Genomic DNA, 22,854 nt, shown 5'->3' on the forward strand with positions numbered 1-22,854 from the left:
CCTTTGCTCAAGATTTTGTTTCAGTAAGAGAGTGTCTGGCCTCCCACCACCCTTGGCCAGGAGTTGGAGGAGGCTGAACTGTGATCGTACTAAATTCATATCCAAAGAAAAATCAGGATCTTGTAACTAAAAAGAAACAGGAGGAGGAGGAGAAGCAGGAGGAGGAATTGATGCTGGGATAGTAATAAAGAGCAATCAAAACAAATTTTAAAAATATCTTATTACCATGGCTTGTCATTGCAAGGATGAATTGCTGAGCAGAAACCTCAGGGAGCATATGTTTCCTGCTTTGAGAATAATATCTTTTCTGTAGACATACCATTGCATAATTAAAAATGGGTAACGTTAGTGCCCAATTAAAATAAGTTGAAAAGAAGAAAGAGGAGAATCTGAAAAATATTAGTAAAAATAGCCATTTGGACTAGAGGGGTTCTTGGAATTTAATGATTTGAGTCTGTATTTTTTTTTTGTTAAACAGATGCTTATGTCAAGGGAATAGGGGTTTCGTCATATTTTATTGTATTCTACTTTACTCTCAATAAGTTCCTTTGCCCATATTGAGTAAAAAACACACAAATAATTTGCTAGGCTCATGTACAGTGTGCCCTAGGATCCAATGAGGTACAATTCATAGCAGGTTAGGGAATAAATGTAGCTATGTTGTTACTAAAATGAATGGTTTCCTCAGATTTTCCATCTGGTAACAGAAACCTAAATGGCAGAGTTTCTAATAACAACAGAGCCTTACTGCTCTGTCTGGCACTTAGCTAATAAACCCTTCCCCTGGAGAAATTTGGAAGGCATGTTGCCCATTTGCAGTTTAGTGGCTTTGTTTTATGGTTCCATTATCTTCTAAAATACAAGCACTTGGTATTCATTAAATTACTCCTCAATGTTTATTGTCCAGTCAAAGCTGGATGATATTAAAACCAAATTGATTTTCATTTTAATTTGTAAGAGGACTTACCAAGATTTTTCCTGGAAAGTTTCGTAAAGAAACAATGAATTGCTCATGATTTGGAGTTTTAATTTTGTAATTTCAGGAACCTATTTAGAAGAAAGGAGGGGATTTCATCTTTTGGGCCTTTAGCCTATGCACCCCACCCCCCTTAAATGAGGTGTGGCTTTATGTTGTCTCAAACTTGTGATCTTCCTGCCTCAACTTTCAGACTAACTGGTATACAGGCATCTGCCATCTGATGCAGATGCTTCCCTTAGCGGATTCAACTGGAGCAAGAGAATGAGAGCAGGAAGAAAAGGCAAAAAAGAGAGGAAGGGTGAAATTCCACTATTGGAACCAAAATTGTTTGCCTTGGGCTAAATGAAAGAAGATACCTTTATGTGCAATTTACACACAATTGCACATTCACAGGAGACTTTTAATATAAAAATATTTTACAAGATCGTGTTCTACGTGCCTCTTTTGTTTTGGTACCCGGGATCGAACTTAGGACCTTGTGCTTGCAAGGAGGTGCCAGAACCACTGAGCTAAATCTCTGGCCCCAATATGTCTCTTTTAAGTTAAAAGAATGGGAAGATACCTTTGTAGTGTTTAAAAAAAATTACTCATTGGTACTTTTATCAAAATCACTTCCTGGTGCTTATAAATATGCACATTTATTAACCCAGTGCATGCTATTCAAGTTTTTCAAGATAAGGCTCAGGAATCTTCATATTCAGTAGGCTACTCAGGATTGTGATATATTTAAATCTAGCCCAACTAGTAATGCAGAACACTTGCCTTATTTTTAGAATACCTGTGAGAAACAGAATGATGAAGTGACCTGCCCAAAATAGCACAGCATGTTAACAGATGTTTATTGATAGCCCAAAACTTGTGCTTTGCCTCAACAATATGTTAAACCTTTGTACATCACCTCTAAATAAGGATAATCTTACTCGTTATGTACCAGTCACTATAATGAATCATTACAGAATTGAGTTCCTATGGTTCTTGTGTGTGTGGGCCCCAGAGAGGGCAATGTGGACAAAAAGAGAATACAGTAATGGAAGAACATGCAGCATGTGGTCAGCAGGCAGGTACTCTTCAGTGTTGTGACACCACTATTGGAGAATTTACCTATTCACCTTCACATGAGAAATTACCATCCTCCTACTAATGAAATGTAAGAAGCCACTTGGGATCCATTTAGCTATAAATGTCTCTAGTTTCTCATTCTTTATGGCTGAGTAGTACTCCATTTTATAAAAACAACCCCACATCTTCTTTATCCAGTTTCCAGTTGATGGGCACTTGGGCTGTTTCTAAGCTTTAGGTATTGCAAACTGTGCTGCTATAAACACGGGTGCACATATATCACTGTAGTATGATGGTTTTAATTCTTTTGGGAAGATACCCAGCAGGGGAATAGCTGGGTCAAATGGGACCTGTAGTCCTAGTTCTTTGAGGTATCTCCATACTGATTTCCACAGTGGTTGCACCAGTCTACACTCCCACCAACAATGGAGAAGGGTTCCTTTCTCCTCACACCCGGGCCAGCATTTGTTATTTATAGCTAAATGGATGCATATTGAGGCCATACTCATAAGTGAAATAAATAGTATGCACATATGTAAATACCGAATAGTTTCTCCAGTGTGAGAAACTGAAAGTATAAATAAGAATTAAAATGATTAAAAGGAATAATTGATAACTTGAAATAGGAAGAAAAGGTCCAAAGGGATAGGGGTGGTGGGAGGGTAAGGGGAAAGGAAAGGAGAGAAAGGAAAATTATGAGAAAAGAAAAAAAGATGGAAACAAAGTCTCTGTAAATAGGGAAGGGCACACAGGTAATGGGGGGAAAAATAACCAGGATGCATCATGTACAGGTACAAGCACCCAATGATAAATGTAAATGTATTGTTTACCTAAAATGTATCAGTCAAAGAATTTAAGGGAAAAAAAAATTTAAAAGGAAAAAAAAGAAAGAAAAAAAGCCACTTGGGAGAAAGTAGAGGAAGAGACTATAAAGGGAGAAGTTTGGTAGGGAGATGCATCTTGTTTATCCTTTTTATTTTACCCCTCTTCCTGCCTATTACATTGACAGCTGCATTTGCCTTATTTTGATTGACAATCTTGAGCATAAAAGCCACGTGTTAATAATGGAGAGTCAGTAAAATGAAAGTATCCCTGGTTAAGAATATTGTGGAACTTCTTGACCAGTCCTGGTCTGCCTATCTTTTCTGGAGTTTCATAATAAAAGAAAATAAAACTTCATCTTGCTTAAGCAACTGTTACTGCAGACTTCTTCACTATATTTAGTTTCTCAGATTTGGAGGAAAATGAACTCTCCCTTTGACAGCTGGTTAGGAAAATGACATTGGGCCAGGCTGCATATTTCACCCTCATCCAGGAGGATGACTGGTGCAGGAATCTGCAATATTAAACTATCCAGATCAGAGGATATAATCTTAGTAAAGACTGGGAGTGGAGCTCATGTTTTGCTGGTCATGAGGATCTTGGAGACGTGGAGCTGCCTATGGACATCTCAGAAGAGAATCCGCCCAAAGATGGTGCCAACAGAAGAAAGCAGAATTGAGAGATGGAGAGAAGCAGAACTGAGAGGGAGAAACATATTTCCAGTGATAACACTTTAAACAAGTTCTCTGTTTTTGTAACAGTGCTCAAAAGAGCTGCTTTGGAAATAATTATATTTCAACTTTGTGAAGGAGGCTAGAATACCATAAAAGAACAAGAGACCCATTTTGCTGTTGTATCCTGCAATATTTACTTATTTCTTGAGTGTGTTAGACCCATACTCCATTTCTTGATCATATCAGGCTAGGTGTTGATAATCTTCATTCTATTCATGGGGAAGGAGTCGAAGCTCTGAGAATGCGACCTGATGCTAGTGATTGGGGGAGGAAACTCGAGTATTCATCTTTTCCTAGAGTCTGCTACCTTGATGTAAGCTTTTGTTTCTAGAAGACCCAAAAAAAGCTTTTGGCACATTCATAGAAACCTCATTCCAAAATCCTATCCAATAATCCCCCAAAGTGCTATAATAAACACATAAAAACAATCTCTTTTTCCCTAGCTGAATATTGTGTAGCAATATTTTCTCAAAAACTGTACCTTAGTGGGCCATTCTCTTCTGCCACTTTAGCTATTGAGCCTATAATACAGCTTTGTTAGCACCAAAATATATCTTCATATCATAATCATTGCTGTAATAAATGGGATAACAGAGGGTATATGTGGAGTAAGGCTTTACTAGGCCCAAGAGAGTTGTCCCTTATATAAAAAACAACAAATTCAAGACTGAGAAACATAAACCTCTTTTCAGAGCGGAGATATATCAACTTATAAACTACAAACCAGAGTGTTTCCATAATCAAAAGTCTAGCACCAGTATTGATCATTATTCTAGTTCCTTAAATAGAAGTATTTTGTGTGGTTAGGTTGATTTGAAAGATAATCTTTTGCCCTGTAGGGACATATCACATTCCCGCCTCCCCCACCCCATGGAATGGTATGAAACATATATCTTATTTTGTACCCCTGTCTGAAGGGCAAATCTTTTAAGGTATTCTAAAATTTTAAGAATATTTATTGTACTAATTTGGCAGCAGTCTGGGTAAGAAGACTTGGTAAAACATTAGGAAATAGAAAGAAATGTACATTCAGAAAGGTTAAGAAAACTCATCTGTCTCTTGTTTTTAATTCACCTACATGTGAAATAGCAGTATTTGCTGTTCTGTATAACCAAATAATGTTTAAGAATGAATTTAATATTCAAAAAATTTAACTTAATTTCTACATAAAATTATTTGAAATTTTTACAGTGTATTCTATTAGGACAGGAAACATGGTAAGTTACACAAATGGATAAATTTACATCTTATATTCCTGTTCTTTCCACTTTGTTTCTCTTCTAGTTCAAGAAAAATGGAGAGAGAATACAACCTGTGAACCATCTGTAAGTTGCCAAATATTTTCTGTAGACTTAATCAATGGTCACCTTAATTCTATAGTAAATGATTGAAGGTCTACTTTAGAATGCAGCAGAATGACTGAAAGTGTATGGTATAAATGCCAATCATCATTTCTTATTCTTTGAGCAAATATCATAAGTCAAGCATAGGGTAGAAAAATCTGTTTTTCCAGGTATTTCTGATTTAGGTGGACTCTAAACCAAACCCAGGAAAACTCTGCCTGCCTTACTATAACCTCAAATGTAGCTGAAAATACAAAAATACTTAAAATGCCTACAAGGTTCAGTACAGCACCCAACCCAGGAGCACAATTTAGATGTACTCATCTTTAATATCACCCTGTCCTTGTGTAGACTGGGTACTCTGCCACCTTATATGTGAAATTCTTATGGATTCAGCCAGTCCTGACCTTTCTGTTGAATTATGTGACCCTGTACCCTCAGGTGGCACCCACACTCTGTCCTAGCTTTGCCTTTCTGGATTCTCAAAGAGGCCTTCTATAGTTCAGATGCTCATCACATAGATGAACATTATATACCTTTTTCTCCCTAATACCAGATTTACTTTCTGATCACCAGTGAATTAATTGAACAAATGGCAAAGATCTTGCCAAAATCTGAGAAATTTTCCTCTGACCTTACAAGTTGTTTTAAATGTAATCTCATTTAAATAGTTCAAAAGCTTTTAGGTAAATACAACTTGGCAGTAAATGGTATGGAGGAGGGAGGGGTAAGAACAAAACCTTGTGAAAGAGCCTAAGTGGAGTGAATGTTTCTTTCCTCAAATATTTTTTTTCCTCAAACAAGTCAGTCATGTTAATTCTTAGTTGTCAAAGGTGATACTGTTCACACTAGCATTTATGTTTTAAACTGTTTTGATTCATCTAACACATATTCATGTGTATTAGTTCTGCTTGTATGTAAAACATCTCAGTGAGGTGGCTTGTGAACAGAAGGGTCCTGGACAAATAGAGCCATGCTCCCCACGCGGAGGACATTGCAGTTATTAGTTGTAGAGTGTGTTAAATATGTGTGAATGCTTTCACGTCAGAGACTTGTTTCCCACCCTTGGAGTTTTACCAGTTATAGAAAAATCAGCATCTATACCTTAACAAAAAGAGTCAGCCTCATTTTGCTCTGTAAAATATACTAAAATTTAATATTCCCATTATACCAAGCAGGGAAGAGATTTGGTATCTCTGATGCCAAGTATTTTTTTAACCATTCTGCGGGCGTTGTTTGCTTCTCAGAATTTCAGTCCTTGCTAATCTTACTTAAGCATTGCACATACTTAGAGTTGTACCAGTTCTAACTGTCCACTCATCTCTTCTCTATGAAATGTGCTAACTGGCTGAGAAATGAAGGTGGGCTCCCTGTGTTCCTGCTTTGAGTCGAAGGAAAGTTAAATGTACAAAGTGAGGAGGTGTCTGGAGACACTTCTATTTCAATGTGATCCTCTGTTGGTACATTTACCTTGAGGTTGGCAGAGAGACGTGAATATAACTTTTTTAACCTATGCAGTTTCAACCTAAAATTTTGTCCCATCAACACCGTAGGTTTTAGAAGGATTCATACGACAATCTAGCTGAGTATTGCTGTCTTGTGATAGTTCATATCATATGCTGCTGTTCTCACCAGAAATGAATATATGTTTACTGAACTATCTGAATCTATGAAGCAGGGCATGAAGTGGGACAAAGTAATTAGATTGAGAAAATATACAGATATATTGTGATTTAGAAAGCAGAATACTTGGAATACTTGTTCAAATCTGCTTTAAGAGGGTTTATCAGAGGCATAACAAAGAAATCTTTGGTTGTGCTTTAAGTTATTTTTAAATTCAGCAAAGGAACAATTTGTTTTTCTCTAGTTCTATGCTTTGAATGTATGCGTTCCCCCTGACTTTGTTGGAATGCTGCATCCATAGGTGATAATAAGAAGCAGGGCCCCTGGGCAGGTGATAGGGCTATCAGGGCTTCTTTCTTCAGGATAAGATTAATGTTCTTGTAAAAGGGCTCAAGGAAGCAAGTTTGTCCCTTTTGACCTTGTGCCTTGTGAGGACATGTAAAAAGTACCATCATCTCTGAGGGGCAACCTTTACACGGGGCACAAATAGATAAGCTTGACTTTGCAGTCTCTTGGTTAGAGATGTTGTCTTCTCTGTTTTACATTTCAGAATTTGTTACAATTAGTTAAGTCACTGTTCCCATAAAGCTACTGTTTAAATGTAAGTCCTTTTCCAACAGTAATGAATATTAACACATTTATTACTTTCTTATATTTTTGGTAGAGACCTTGTAATATAGGTAAAAATCTTAACATTTGAGAACTGCTAGAAAAGAGGAAAAACAGCTTGCTGTCCAGTGGGATTCTGGTAACTTCAGCACAAAGCAGAATAGGGTTGTGTAGTTCAGAGAGGAGAAACAGAGCTGCCCAGCTATGGCCTACTTTAGCTTTTCTTAAGGCTACCCACACACAGGTTTCAGTCAGTGACTCATCATTTTCATTCTTGTAAATGGGGTGCGATTTTTGGCTACCTTAAAAATTTCAGCAAGCAGTTTTGCTCATGAATATATTTACAGGGAGCAGAGGTATTTAAGGATACATATTGGTACCATGGATATCTTTGGCACTTGGTGAAATATATATATTTTGAATAATGCTATTAAATAATAATTTATCATTTATTCATCTGTTGAATAATATATATTTTTAATAATGCTACTAAGGTATAAAAACTTAAGATTTAAAAAATTTAAGTGAAATTCTCAAAGTATCATAAAAGTAGACTTGTGACATGATATATATATATTTCAATACATTTAGTCATAGGATATGTTGTTACCTTATTATTACTGTTGAATGTAAATATTTTGAACTATTTGCACAGCATTAATGTAATAGGAAAATATCTCTGATTAATCTTGCCGACAGACCCAGTACATTGCCTTCATTGCATGTTGAAGGAAAGGCTAAATTAGCTACAATTTAGTAGGAAAAAAAAGACATAATTTTATTCATTCAATTATCTGAATTCTATCCATAGTCTTACTAGTGGCCTTTATTCCTCAGGCTAAAAATTCTTGCTACATATAGTACAATAAATAGGATATAACAAAATTTATTTTTATATAGCAAAAATATTATTGATATATTTTTCATGTGTTGTTACAACTGAAAGATTATCTTTGAGTTGATATTTGTATAGAGAATTTAGGACCAGATTTTATTTTTTGTTTATGAAACAAAATATTCCCTTGGCATGCCTGCCACAGATAAATGCATTTAATAAAATCCCTATGGTATTGAATGCTTCAGTATTGCCAAGAAAAAATATCTGTTTATGAAAATAATGTTGCTAGGCTAAATAACAAAAGGACATAGTTTTTCAGAAATAATAAATTTCCATGGGAATTATTATTTTTAACAGTAGATTGATCAACACATTTTGCCTTAAGATGTTGTTAATCTATCTTAGCACAAAACAGCAAGCCATTTCAAGTTGGTCACAGCACAAAAATTGGCACTAAGTTAACTTGGCTTCATCTAGAGTCCACTATATGGCTCATTTCCTGAGTAATGGAAATAATGATGATAAGGGTAACTGTAAGAATATTGTCTGAAGACAGGGATTTAGCTCAGTGGCACCACACCTGCCTCGCAAGGGCAAGGTCCTGAGTTGGATCCCTCCGGTAGTGGGGGAAAAAAAGAATATTGTCCAAAGCATAGTCAGAAGCAAATCAAAAGGGAGATGATCATAATTTTTCTAGTACTGTGTTAAAAATTCTTGGAAGTTGACTTTACATAATAAAACATTGTCTTCTATAACAAAGTCGATATAATATACACTTTATCCAAGTATTACTTTGGATTTTTTCCTGAAAAGTTTTATTTCCAAGAAACATGATAAGAGAAAATCAGTGAAAGTTGGAATTCCTGAGCAAGATTTCTATCTCAAACTTTGATGAGGATCAGGTAGGAAATAAATAGGTTTCTAGTAGAATAGGTATAAAGAAGAACAAGGGTGTGTAATATGACTATTGCCGCTAGGAGAGAAATATAGATGAAAAGGGGTCTGGCTAGCCAATAAGAATTTCACTGTCTTTTCAAAATAATGAAATGCCAAGATTGGTGAAGTTTCAGATCTCACCTGAGTACAAATCAGTGCTCTTGTTCTTTGTTTTCTCAGCCAGTGGATCTTTGGCAACAGGTCTCTGTAGCCAAACTCATTGTCCAAGGTTTGACATAGTAAATGGAGATAGGAAAATATGCTTTCTCAAAAAAGTGCAATTAGTAATAGCTAAAGCTTGGAAACAACCCAAGTGCCCATCAACTGGAGACTGGATAAAGAAGATGTGGGTTTTTTAAAAAAAATGGAGTACTACTCAGCCATAAAGAACCAGAAACTAGAGACATTTATAGCTAAATGGATGCATATTGAGACCATCATCTTAAGTGAAATAAATAGGACACACGTGTAAATACCGAATAGTTTCTCTAGTGTGAGAAATTGAAAGTGTAATTAAGGATACACATGGATGAAATGGCCTAACAACATATTTCTCGGATTGTGTTTCCATCACGTGTTATATGACTGTATAGAAATTTAAATTAGGGAGAAGTTTGGCTTATGTGGAGTCTGCTCGCTAACTGGAGTTTTTTTTCCAGACCACTATTTGTTCAGTGTGGGTTTTGGGGATCTTTCTCAAACAAATCACATCCTTTGGTGTCTTGTTGGTGCTTGAGATGTTTTTTTAAGTTATATGGAAAAATGTTTAAGTGCTTTTCAGTTTTGTTTTGGTTGAGTTCTACTGTATTTGAATATTATTGTAGTTTTTTTCCCCTTGCATTATTCTTCTTTGAATGGTTTTAATTTCTGTATGTGTGTGTGTTTGAGAATAAAGTTATTTTTAATTTTAAAAAGTACAGTTAAGTTTTCTTATCATTTTAGTAGTCTCTCTCCCCTCCACATACACAGTAACTCAATAATATTGACCAGTGTGGTTTTCCTTTTGATATAGTTTGAATACAATGCTTCTGCCTTGATTAATTATCTAATAGTAGGGTTTCCTGCAATATTTTACTTTTATTATTTCTTTATTAATATATGTTGGCTGTACATGAAATTTGCATTACATATTTAAGTATTACATATTTACTTAGGAAGTAGGTACATGTACTTAACATACCTTTCTTCATATTCCTCTGTCCCTCCCCGCCCTTCTCTCCCACTCTATCTGTAGATCTCCATTCCATTTTCATTATCACTATTATTATTAGTTCCTGTTTGCAACATATGATTACATTCATTGTGGGTAATTGGTACATGTACATGTCAAATCTCATCTCTTTAACAACCCTACCTCTCCTGCCCTTCTCCCCCAACCTCTGTCTCTTGGATCCTTTCTCACTTGCATAAGATCTATTTCCGTTTCCTTTTAGCAGTCTTTTATTTTGCTTTTTACTTGCACTTTGGATTACTGAAATGAGAGCAACCATATGGTATTTAAGGTCGTGTATCTGGTTTATTTCACTGAACATGTTTTCAAGGTTCATCCATTTTCCTACAAATGTCTCAAATTTGTCTTTCTTTATAGCCAAGTAGTATTCCATTATGTATAGTTAACACTTTTTCTTTATTATTTTTCTGCTCATGGACATATAGGCTGCTTCCAAGATTTAGGTATTATGAATTCTGCTGCTGTAAACATTGGTATGCATTCTCCCCATAGATTGTACATCACTTATCCAATTTTCATACTAATGCTATAAAACAAATATAAAGCAGTCATTTAGCCTTTAGTCTATAGTGTTTTGCTGAGTAGAACTGGACCTGGCTGAATTGGCTGTGCTTGGTTCATGTCAGCTAGGCTCATATATACCCCTGCAATCAAGGAGGGTGGGCTTAGTGGCTCTGTCCTTTGATTAAGTGTTATCAGCCTGCTTCCTTATGTAGATGGCCTCATCTAGAATGATGTGAACAATTTGATTCTGTTCATCATATCCTCTCCTTCAAAAGGTAAGCCTGAGTATATTCTTCCCATGGTATTGACATAGGACAAGAGGCAAACACAGGTACTATTGTAAGCTTATTCTTGTGTCATTTTTCTAATACTTCATACTAAAGATAGTAAAAAAATCCCAATATATGTTATAGAGCAAGGGAATAAATACAGATCAAAACCCTATTGAGATACCAGTTCATACATATTAGGATGAGTGTCACATAAAAACCAAAACGAACCCTGAAAATGATAAGTGCTAGCAAGCATTTGGAGAAATTGGAGCATTTGTTCATTGCTGTAGAAGTGTTAAATAGTGCAGCTGCTAGCTATGTAAATGGTATGATGATTCCTAAAATATTTAAACATAGAACTACTGTATGATTTAGCAATTCTGCTTCAAAGTATGTACCTGAAAGAACTGAAAGCTGGGACTCAAATGGATATTTATACGTAAATACTGAAAAGCAGTATTAGTCCCCAAACCCAAAAAGGTACAAGAAAGTGAAGTATCTAACCCTACATAGGTAGGTTTAAAAAAAGTGTTAAAATATACATACAATGGGATGTTGCTTGGTCTTAAAAAAGACAAGTTAAATACTTGCAAGATGGTCAAATAATACATTATATTCTTTTAACTATTCCAATCACAAAAGAATATTGTATAAGTCTATTTATATTAGGTTCCTAGAGTCAAAATTATATAAAGTAGAATGGTAGTTTTCAGGGACTGGGATGGTTTGAAGTTTGTAATTGAAGAATTACTGCATCAATGGATAGGAAAGACAGAAAGATTTTGGATGGCACTGATAATGGTACAGTATGAATGTACATCATACCACAGACTTACTTAAAATGGCTAAGAGGGCATTATATTATTTATATTTTACTACAATGAAAAAGAACATAAAAAGTAAGGAAATAGATTCAACCTCATCAGTAACATTACCACAAAGTCACATAGCAAAATGGGTACATAGAGTACAAAACAAATGTTGGCATTCATGTGATCAATCTATCACATCAAGAATACTCAAAACCAGTAGCTTTTTTTTAATCAAAGAACAGCGAATCATTACAAATTTAAATTTTCTTCATAATGATATTGACATGTATAACATTAAAAATTGTAGAAAGGTGTTATACATGTCTTAGCATAGTACTCTGTAATAGGAGTTGGTTTGAATTTTGGAACTGCATTCAGCAATAACAGTGAAGAGACAGCCTAAAGAATGGGAGAAAATATTTGGAAACCAGACATCATGTTATGGGGTTAACATCTGGCATATATAAGGTGCTCAAAATGACTCAATAAAAATGTGATTTAAAAGTGTGTCGTAGACCAAAATAGACATTTCTCGAAAGAAGACACAAATATCCAGAAGATACATGAAAAAGTGTTTAAGGAAGAGCAAAATAGTGGCTGAGAAAGAACCTCCATTCATCATCTTATAAGCATACCAAATTGAATAGCTACTCATGCACCAAAGTACCTTCCCAAGAGCTAAGGAAATCAAATGAGAATTCATCCTGCCTGCTTTTAGTAATGAAAAATGTGTTTAGGAAGGAAGAGAAGAGTTGCCAGCATCACCCCTCCTCCTACTTGAAGCAGCCCAGCTTGGAGAGAGATCCCTCCTATTTAGGGGAGGGGCAGAGAAGTCCATATATATTTTTTTTCCAGGGCACACCTACAGATGTTTGGGACCCAACATTACAGCCAGCTATAAACCATCATCAGTGGACTAATCCGGTTACCACATCCGTGATCCATTTACCTCTCAAGAGCCCCAGCTATGAACACATGAGGCTTTGGAAGGGACATCTAGATATAAGTTAATTGTGTATTTTGGGAAAGCCAGGGCTTAGGTTGTCCCCTACTACTTAAACAGTGACAGAACACACACAGCAGATTCCCAGCACATCTGGCTCTGGGCATAATCCCATGTTGAAATAGAGGAAATGATTGTGGGCTCAGGGAAATAAAGATGCCTGCTTAGAATTTCAGGAAAAGCACAAAGCCAAATTATGAAGACTGGAATAAATATCTAAACTTTCCATGCCGAGATTACATTGCATACCAGCAAGCATCAAGAGCTTTTAGGAAACTGTGACGTCACCCAGTAAAGTGTGAGAAACTAAATAGAGGTAACCAGGATGGAAGAATCTCAGAGATTCTAAAACAGTTGTTTTAAGGAAACACAGTGATCTTGAAGAAAATGTTTCAGTAGTACCATATGGTCCACCAACTCTACTTTTGGGTATATAGCCAAAAGAAATGAAATCAGTCTGTTAAAATAGTTCCCATGTTGAAAAGGTTCCCATGTTGATTACAGCCTATTTATAATAACCAATGAATGGAAACAACCTAAGTGTACATCACCTGATGAATAAGAAAATTTGGTACATATAAACAATAAAATACTGTTCGGTCATAAACTAATGAAATCTGTCATTTGTAGAAAATAGAATGGGGGATCTTTATTGCAAGTGATACAAACTAAGCACCTAAAGATATGTAACCCACAAAAAGTTTACCTCATTGAAATTAAGAGTAGAGTGAGGGTTGTCAGAGGCTAGAGAAAGTAAGGAGGAAATTATGGGAAAAGGTGATTAATGGTTACTAAGTTGCTATTATATAGGAATAAAAAGTTCTAGTATGCCACTGCACAGTAGGGTCACTGTTGATAACAATAGTGTACTATGTATTTTAAGCTAGAAAAAAGGATTTTCAGAGTTTTTCCCATAAAGAAATGATAAATATTTGAAGAGATAGGTTTAACCTTGTGTAAACCTTACACAGTATGTACATGTATAAATATGTATAGGCTTTATATATTATATATTTCAAAATATAAATGTTTCAAAGAAAAACAATTACTAGAATAGAAATAGAGTTACTAGAATAGAACACCCATTATCTACTAAAAAACGTGAGTTATAATGATAAACTCAAAATATAATGAACAAATGAAACTTTAAGTTTTATTTTGATGCATGTAACTAAAGAATCTTATCTACTGAATTGATATCATTAAGCTATATGGAATACTAAGATGCTAGACACCTTATTTAATAACTTTTCTGCTTTTGTATAAAACAAACCTGAAACTACTGCCATAGTGGTATTTATTATATATCAATATGTTTGGATTTATGGAGTCTTTAAATAATAGTTAAAAATTTGAACTGTTTTTGGTAACTTCCCTCTTAATCTGTGGTAATTCCAGTTTTATGGGTATTGATGTTCAATATTTACACAGAAGTGTCATTAAATATTTCTAATTTATTAAAATATCTGTTCATGTTCTTCTTGAAATATTTGCTTATTTTCCATTTATAATGGAAATTTATGTAGGTTCTAATTCATTTAAAGGAAATGTAATACATAGTTTATTTTTAAAATCATTATAGTAAGAGTGACATAGTAATGCTACCTTTGGTATTTTGTGTTTTTATTATTAATTTCTGGGGTTAAAATTCATGAAAATTAAGATGAAAGTCATTTTAATAATATGAAATATGTATTGGGTTATTTTAAAATTTATCCTTCTTATGGGTTTTTCAAACATAAAATAGATACTATGCCCAGGTCATAGATGACTAATGAAAGGTGGTGACTTTTTCAAGGTCACCAAATTGGTTAGCATCAGAGGCAAAACAATGTAGGAAAACCACACCTCCAAGAACTATAGCATTCAATCACCAACCACTGACTACATGCGGCTATTAAGCAATTAAAATGTGGGTAATCTAAATTAAAAAAAGAAAATAAAATACACACTTATTTCAAAGATAACCTAGAAAAAATGGAAAATATCTCTTTAGTAATTATACATTGATTGAACATTGACAGACTTTGGATTTACTGGATTAAATAAAAAATAATTTCACTTTTCTATTCTTTTCATGGCACCAGTAGAACACTTAAAACTTTATATGTGTCCTTATTACTCATTTCTCATGGATGACCCTACCCTAAAATTTTACTTTCTTTCTATTTCTTTGGTCTTGGGTTCTGAATTGTGTATCAAAATTCCTTATAATGTGATTCATGGTTTGAAAAATGTTAATGTTTGACATGATTATTGCTTTGTCAGTACAATCATCATTACTGGGTATTGTTTGATGAATTCATAATTTGCTTAATTATATAATTAAAATATATTACTTATGCAGTAATACATTCTAAAGAATGGTGTTCCTTGCCTTTCTCTTAAATTTGTTCAATTCCTTGAGGTTATAGCTTTTGGCTTCTTCATTTTCATCATTGTATTTTCTATTCAGTGCCTAAGTGTTCAGTAGTATCTAGAATTTAAAAAAGTACCTAATAAGCATAGAATTCCCTGCCAATTGACTTTTCCTTAAATGCTTAGCCCAAAGCAGTGGAGGAAAATAAAATTCAGATAGCATTTTTCATGAGAAATATGATGGACACATATAAAATTTAACTTTCCTAGTAGCCACTTTAAAAGAGAAAAAAAATGAAATTAAATATATTTCACTTAATTCAATAACACTAAAATAGAGTATGAGTGGTTTATTTTTAGGTAATATCCATATGACTCCCCACTTCTTATAATTCACTCATGCCTATTATTCATACAGTAATTAATATTCTTACCATGGTAAAATTCTCACCAGGAACTCTCTACCCTCTCATTCTCTCTCGGTCTTTTTCTTCCATTTCCTTCCCACTCCCATGGCCACACTGTCTTTTTACTTATCTGTCAATACTCCAGCATTCTTTCACCCCAGGACACTGTGAGCTACTTCTTTCTTGTGAGTTACTTCCTTTTTTTCCCTTGGTAATTCTTGTTAATCTTCCAGATTTCAGCATGAGATTATAATTTTTTATTAAGGTTATTGGTACATTTTAGATATACATTATGATCACATTCATCATTGGGAATTTGTACCTGTAAGTGATATATCTTGGTTCTTATTTCTTTCACATTCCCTTGCCTTCCCTTCAACCCCTCCACCCCTCTTTATTTATGTAAACTTTGTTTCTGTTTTTTCCTTTCCCCTGCCTCCCTCCCTATTTCCCCTTCCCCTTTGAACATTTTGTTCCTATTTCACAATATCTATTATACATTTTGGTTCTCGTTTATAGTTTCAGTTTCTCACACCAGAGAAACAATTGAAAGGGAAACAATACTCCCAAATTCATTCCTGGAAGCAAGCATTATCTTGATTCTGAAAGCAGAGAAAGACCCAAAAAAGAGGAATACAGGCCATGATACAGGCCATGATACAGGCCATGATACTCTATTTCATATTTATTGGTACATTTTAGGTATACAATATAATGACATTCATCATTGGAAATTTGCACCTTTTTTTAAAAAATTAAATTCTTTTATTGGTACATTGTAGGTATACAGAACAATTACATTTCTCATTGGGAATTGTACCTTTACATAATGCATCTTGGTTCTTATTTTTTCCCCATTCCTAGCCCTCCCTTCACCCCCTCCACCCTTCCCTATTTACAAAGACTTTATTTCATTTTTTCCATTTTTCATCATTTTTCCTTTCCCTTCTTTCCTTTCCCCTGCCCCTCCCACTACTCCTACCCCTTTGGACTTTTTCTTCCTATTTTGCATTATTGATTATTCATTCTAATCATTGGTACATTTTAGGTATACAATATAATAACATTCATCATTGGGAATTTGCACCTTTACATAATCTCTCTTGGTTCTTATTTTTCACCCTTGCCCAGCCCTCCAACCCCTCCATTCCTCCCTATTTACAAAGATTTTGTTCCTATTTTTCCATTTTCTCATATTAATCCCATTCCCTTCTATCCTTTCCCCTAGCCCTCCCACTTCCTTCCCCTTTGCCCCTTTTCTTCCTATTTCACATTACCTGTTATCCATTTTAGTCCTTATTTACACTTTCAGTTTCTCACACCAGAGAAACTATTCGGTATTTATACATGTGTGTCCTATTTATTTCACTTAAGAGTATCACCTCAGTGTGCATCCACTTAGCTATAAATGTCTCTAATTTCTCATTTTTTATGGCTGAGTTGTACTCCATTTTATCAAAAAACCACATTTTCTTTATTCATCCTCCAGTTGGTGGGCATTTGGGCTGTTTCCAAGTTTTAGCTATCACAAACTGTGCTGCTATGCATGATACTCTATATAGAAGACCCCCAGAACTACACCAAGAGACTTCTAGACTTAATAACCAAATTTAGTTGAATATCTGGATACAGGGTCAAAAATCATTAGCCTAATGAACATAGATGCAACAATCCTCAGTAAGATACTGGAAAATAGAATACAGAAGATCATCAAGAAGATCCTGAAACCTGACCAAGTGGGATTCATGCTAGGGATGCAAGGATGGTTCAACATACATAAATCAGTAAATCAATAAATGTAGTGCACTACTAACAGAGTCGAGGAGAAAAACCGTATGATCATCTCAATAGATGGAAAAAAAAAGCATTTGACAAAATCCAACACCCATTCATGATAAAAACCCTAAAGAAAATTGGAATAAATGGTCTTTATGTCAACTTAATATGAGCCATCTATGAAAAACCAACAGCCAACATCATACTAAATGGCCTAAAGCTGAAATCTTTCATGCTAACATCGGGAGCAAGACAAGGATGTCCACTATCACCACTCCTGTTCAATATAGTTCTGGAAATAGCCATAACTATTAGACAAGAGAAAGAAATGAATAAAGATAGGAAGAAGCTAAACTGTCATTATTTGTGGATGACATGATATAGAAGATCCCAGAAACTCCACCAAAAGCCTTCTAGACTTAATAACCAAATTCAGTAGCATATCTGGATACAAGATCAACAATCAAAAATCAGCCTTCCTATACATGAGCAACAGACTCATTGAAAGAGGAACTGGGGACACAATTCCTTTTATAATAGCATCAAAAAAAAAAAGACCTAGGAATCAATCTAACAAAGTAAGTAAAAGACCTTTGCTCTAAAAACTACAGCAATTTGAGAAAAGAGATTGTAGAAGATATCAGAAAATGGAAAGACATCCCTTGTTCTTAAGTAGGAAGAACCAATACAGTGAAAATATCCATACTTCCAAAACTGCTATATAGATTCAATGCAAGCCCGATTGAAATTCCAACAGCATATTTCACAGAACTAGAGAAAACAATCAAAAATTCATTTGGAACCAGGAGAGACCTAGAAGATTATCATTTCTTTATGGGATATTTCATTGACTTTAAAATGCAGTCCAGTGATATTTTTGTATTATGAGCTCATACCATTTCAGATCCTGCTTTGGATAAATTATTTAAAATTAGAATGATATACTAATTAACATAGTTATTTTATTAATATCTGTATGGCCCAGTAGAATCTAGGAGTGATGGCTATTTTGTTCAACACTGTATCCTCAGCAAATAGTTCTTGACACTTAGTAGGTACTCAAGAAATATGAGTTTAATGAAGGAATAAACAGATGGCCATTTGTTGATGTATGCATAATGCTTTATTTAAAATGAAACTTTTTGTTTGTTTGTTTGTTTGAGACAGGCCCTTGATCTGTAATTCAGGCTGGCCTTGAACTCAGGCCAGCCTGGAACATGTGGGAGTCCTCCTACCTCAGCTTCCCAAGTGCTGGGAGAAAGTGGAATTCTTGACACATAAATTAAATGAGTCCCCTGATATTTTATATTGATTTTATCTTCCCTTTTTTCTTGCAAAGTAAGTCATTTTTCAACTAAAAATCAGATTCATTACAATAAGTTTCTGACTTATGAACATTTGAGTTGCACACTTTTGCAGGTGTATTTGTGTAAGACTCACTTGGTTGGATTATGAATGAATCTGATTTATGAACAATTCTCCCAGAATGGAACTTGTTCATAAGTCAGGGAGTTACTGTATTATAGTGTGTATTAGTCTTTTTCCTGTTGCTGGGACAAAATATTGAACATCTGCAACTTAAGGAAAGAAAAGTTATTTTGGCTCACCATTTCTGTTGGGTTCAGTCCATGGTTGCCTGACTCCAATGCGGAGACTGCATGGTGGAGGGCATAGTGGAAGCTGTTCAACCCATGGCGGTCAGAAAGCAGTGAGAGAAGAGAGGACTCTGGGACAAGAATATATCTTTACAGGCTATGCTCTCAGTGACCCACCTCTTCTGACCAGGCCCCACCTTCAAAATGCGCATTCAACTATGAGCTCCTCAGTGGACCAATCCACTGATGAGTATAGCCCTTAAAGTATCTAATTATGTTCAAAAGTCCACATTTGAACACAGTGAAATTTTGGGCGGACATGTTAGATTTAAACTGTAGCATTCTGATCCTCACCCCCAAAAGGCTCATGTCCATCTCATTATGCAAAATGCATTTAGTACATCTCTAAGAGTCATCAAAGTCTCAATAGTTTCTCTCTTCCTGAAAAGTCTAAGTCCAAAGTCTCCTCAGACTCAAGGCAAGCTCTTAGCTGTGAGCCTCTATAAAAATAAAAAAGAAAAACACTGACAGCATATAATGGCACAATGTAAGCATTCTCACTTCAAAAGGGAAACATGGGATGAGAAGGAATGGGACTAAAGCAAGACCAAAACCCAGCAGGGCCAACATTAAGTCCTCCATGTCCAAGACCCAGGGCTAGTTATGGCAAGATGTAAGGTTCAAAGGGCTTGGGAAACCCCATGTCTGTGGTCTTGCTGGTTGCATTCCATATGACCTGTCTTGGTCTGTTTCCACGTGCTGCTGGTAGTTTTTCAGAGACATTTCATGTCTTTGGCACCTCAACTTCACTCAGTCTCACAGCTTCATACACTGCCCTCCCAGTGGCACACTGCCTGACCTAGCCATTTTGAAGTCTGTGAGGTGGCCAAGAATACCCACGCCACAGCCTGAATGTTGGCCTGCCTTGAAATTTGCTCTACCAGATCAATTAGCCCATGTCCTTAATTCAGTCTTTTACAAAGTTTCAGGACATGGACAAAATGAAGACAATTTTTTTTATGTTTTTTTTTTTTGCCAGAGTGTAACACACGTAAAATATATAGTAAGTGGTAAAACATTGAACTATTCTATTACAAAAGGACAATCATAAATCTTAAAAGACTTCTGTCCTTTAAAAAAACAAAATATACCTGACTTTCTATTTCTAAAGTCCTACTGAAAATTTATATTACAATTGACACAGACTCAAATATTTTTAGAAGAATAAGAGTTTCTACCTCTAGGGAACATTTGGAAGATGTATAAATATATGTCGGCATATTTGCTGTCTGAAAAGAAGTCCAGATTTGTTGGGTTTTTGGATTTGTGTGGTTCATAGTCTCTACAGATGGCTAATTTCAAGAGTCATGGTGATTCTACTGAAAGTCAAATTGGAAGAAAATGCTCATAATAGGAGTTCATACTTCTTTTGAGGTAGAAGGGAGACTTTAGAAGGACTTGTCCAATGTCATTTATCTGTAATTTCTTTATACATTTTTTCTGCCATGCAGATTTTAAGGTTTGCACTCTAAGAAAAAGTTTTTTGGTGCAGGCAATTAAATCTGTGGTCTCTGCACTGAATTACATCCCTATCTCCTTTTTATTTTTCATTTTAAGACAGGTTCTAGCTAAATTGCTCAGGCTATGCCTGAACTTCCAATATTGCTGTCACAACCTTCCAGAGTGTTGGGATTACAGATGTGCACTAAGAGTTCTTTCATATAAATAATTCTTTGGAGTTTTAAACGGGTTGTCAGTCAATTGGTTATTATGCCCTTTATAATAGACAATGTGCTTAATTCTCAGCATTTTATATTGAGGGTCCTTTACGATGGGTAGTGTTTAAGACCCATATAATCCAAATCAGATTTAGAGATCCAATTTTAACAAGAGACAATCCTCGGGCTGGGGATTTAGCTCAGTGGTTCTGCCGCCTGCCTCACAAGTGCAAGGCCCTGAGTTCGATGCCTGATACAAAAAAAAAAAAAAGAGACAATCCTCAATAAATTCATATTATAAATGAAAGCAAAAACTGGAACAATTAAGAATCTAATGCCAGGAGTGGTGGTGCACTCCTGTAATCTCAGCACTCAGGAAGCTGAGGCAGGAGGATTGCCATGAGTTTGAGGCCAGCCTGGACTACATAGTGAGTTCAAGGCCAACCTGAACTACATACCAAGACCCTGTCTCAAAAAGCCAAAACAAAACCAACAAAAAACAGAATCTACTTTTCAGTGATTTAAAATATTGAATATAATTAAAATGAAAGTGATGCCAATGAGTAAAAACAAGCATGGAAAGTGAGGGTATTTTTTTTTAAGCTGGTAAAAAATAAATCTGGTGGGTGGTTAATTGGTGATGAGGTCTTGTTAAACAAATCTGGCTGGTTATTATTTCTGCTATGGGCTGCTATCCTGGTTTTCAAAATAATTCAGTGCTTTCTTGGTTTTTTGCTCTTTTCTTCTTTTAAAATTTCATACTCCTGGCAGATTAGTATTTGTAAAAGTTTTTTAAATATATTGCTCTTATGCTCAGAGAGGTTCAGTATTTCACACTGCTTACAGTATGAAGTCTAGCATTTAGTGCCCCCTTAAACTATGTGACCCATTCCTTCCTTCCTAATCTAATACTGCTCTACCTGAATGTGTGGACTTTTTCTTTCCTGCAGTATCTTCATCTTCCTGATAATGAAGTATGCTTTGTGTGTGATATTCTGAAGATAATAATTAGAAATTTTGTGTATACTTTATGTCCTGTTTCACATTTCATACTCTTCAACAATTTGTCATTCTTCCTATTATAGGTGAGCAGTGTGGTATGATGATTAAAGTCACTGTGAAGTTTTTGAAGATTTAATAGCTATGTTTCCATCTGCACACTACTAACCTACCCTCAGTGTGTTTTAATTTGTAAAGTGGGTTTACCAGTACCTGTATTTACTGTTGAATTGTGAGAAAAAAATGATAAAAGACTCATGAAACATTTGCCCACGTGTCTTGCAAGAAATATCATCTATGATTTTTCCTCTTTTAAATTCAGAAGCTACATATTACTACTTATTTGAACCTTAAAATTGTTTGAAACATACTTTTGTACACGTATTAAGGTATTCTGGATATGTTTTTAGAACTTTGGTTACATGGATCACATTTTCCACCTTTTCTACAGCATTTAACAAACAATTTACCTTGCAGGTAGTAGGTCATGAAAAATATATCTGATAAGTTAAATGGAAAAAGTAAGTCAAGAAATACTCATTTGAATGTTATGAAAATAAAACTAGTTGCAACTTTGCTAACATCTTATTGTATGTTAACTGACTTCTTTGAGCCACAATATTCTTATTCCAAACAAGGAGCGAACTACTAAGCAATCTGCTTTTTCAAGCTTAGGGTATAATTATCTGGGACAAGGCCTATGCTCCTGTAAACATGGATCATTTATTATGATTATTTATGTTCCTATTACAAAGCTATTGTTTTATTCTCTCTTAGTTTTTAGGACCTCAGATGCTCAGAAATGACGTGACCATAGTCCTCAACTCACAACGCAGTCATTCTTGGTTTATGGCAGTCTCTTCTTTTGTTAAAGCATATTACATGCTTTTCCCTTCAATTTATAAACTGTGTGAATTATAGGCTAAATATGAAAATAAATTTTTAAATAATAAAAGAACATATAAAATATTTGTGACCTGGGGTAGTATATATTTTAGATTCACAAAGAAGCTATAAAAAATGATGGATTTAACTACTGTGTTATTTTATACATTATTTATTGGTACACTAGCTCCCCCTCCCATTTGAACTTTTTCTTCCTATTTCACGGTATCAGTTATGCATTTTGGTCCTTATTTACACTTTCAGTTTCTCACACCGGAGAAACAACTCAGTATTTATACATGTGTGTCCTATTTATTTCACTTAGGAGTATGGTTTCAAGGTCCATCCATT

General features: G+C 35.0%; 1 long non-coding RNA gene across 4 annotated transcripts in view; it reads left to right on the forward strand.

Annotated features, from left to right (window-relative positions):
* Positions 1-22,854, forward strand: part of LOC147822971 (uncharacterized) — a 272,936-nt gene that overhangs the window by 61,016 nt on the left and 189,066 nt on the right. For all 4 annotated transcript variants that reach the window (XR_015444797.1, XR_015444800.1, XR_015444799.1 and 1 more), the window contains exon 3: positions 4,879-4,919. This is a non-coding gene — a long non-coding RNA (uncharacterized LOC147822971). The remainder of the gene's footprint in view (positions 1-4,878; positions 4,920-22,854) is intronic.

Source organism: Heterocephalus glaber, unplaced genomic scaffold (assembly GCF_053883595.1).
Source record: "Heterocephalus glaber isolate CG9 unplaced genomic scaffold, H.glaber_assembly_v1.0 deba00001606, whole genome shotgun sequence".
Lineage (NCBI taxonomy): Eukaryota > Metazoa > Chordata > Mammalia > Rodentia > Bathyergidae > Heterocephalus > Heterocephalus glaber.